Genomic DNA, 913 nt, shown 5'->3' on the forward strand with positions numbered 1-913 from the left:
AACGCAGCGCCCGTCCCAGGTGCATCGTTCTGCACCACGGGCTGGGCCGTGACTTGGGGCAGGACTGGGCGTCCCAGTGCACCTCGCTTGTGCTGGTGTGAAGGTGGGGAGCACTGATGGGGATGTGAGAAGCAGCGTGTGTGTGTGTGTGTGTGTGTGAAGCAAGCTGGCTGGGGTGTGTTGTGGTACATGTGTGTGTGTGCATTTGTGAGAGAGAGAGGAGTGGGGGTGTGCATGTGTGTGCTGGTGCATGAAGCAGGCTGGGGGTGTGGAAACAGGCTCAAGGTGTGTGCGTGTGAGAGAGAGAGAGAAGCAAGGGGGTATGTGTGCATAAGAAGCAAGCTAGGGTTGTGCCACGTGTGCGTAGCAGGCTGGTTGTGCACTTGTGTGTGAGGCAGAGAGACAAAAGGCTGTGTGTGCGTGTGTGTGCATGTACAAAGCAGGCTGGGGGTGTGCTGCATGTCAGGCTGGAGTTGTGCCGTGTGTGTGTAGCAGGCTCTGTGTGTATGTGTGTGAGAGAGAAGCAGGGTGTGTGTGTGTGCAAGAAGCAGGCGGGCGTTGTGCCGTGCCGGGTGCCATGAGAAATAAAGCGTGTCCCTGCCCACCCTGGTGCCGCGTGCAGGCGTCGCGGGGGCCCCTCTGCCCGCGGGGGGAGGCCGGCCTGGGGGCAGGGAGGGAACCCAGGCGTCCTGGCTCGGGGCACCCCGCCTGCCCACGAACACCCAGCCGCCTCCCCACGGCAGGAGTGATTTAGGGCCCAGGCTCGGGTGCAGATAAGAGCTGGGCATCGATTGCCCTGGCAGGGTGGGAGCGGCACGGGCTGTAAATCAAAGATGTCCCTGGCTGGGACCAAGGGGCACGGCTGGCACAGAGCCGGGGGCCCTGCACCCAGCCCCGCGGCTCCGGGGGGGCC

At 63.4% G+C, this 913-nt stretch overlaps 1 protein-coding gene across 1 annotated transcript in view; it reads left to right on the forward strand.

The window, feature by feature from the left end:
* Positions 1-6: 6 nt before the first annotated feature.
* BEST4 (bestrophin 4) overlaps positions 7-913 on the forward strand; it is a 6,824-nt gene continuing 5,917 nt past the window's right edge. Inside the window, 1 exon segment of the mRNA XM_025207033.1 lies at positions 7-103. The gene's annotated coding sequence lies outside the window, so the exon portion shown is untranslated.

This window comes from Alligator sinensis, unplaced genomic scaffold, assembly GCF_000455745.1.
Source record: "Alligator sinensis unplaced genomic scaffold, ASM45574v1 scaffold781_1, whole genome shotgun sequence".
NCBI classification, from domain to species: domain Eukaryota; kingdom Metazoa; phylum Chordata; order Crocodylia; family Alligatoridae; genus Alligator; species Alligator sinensis.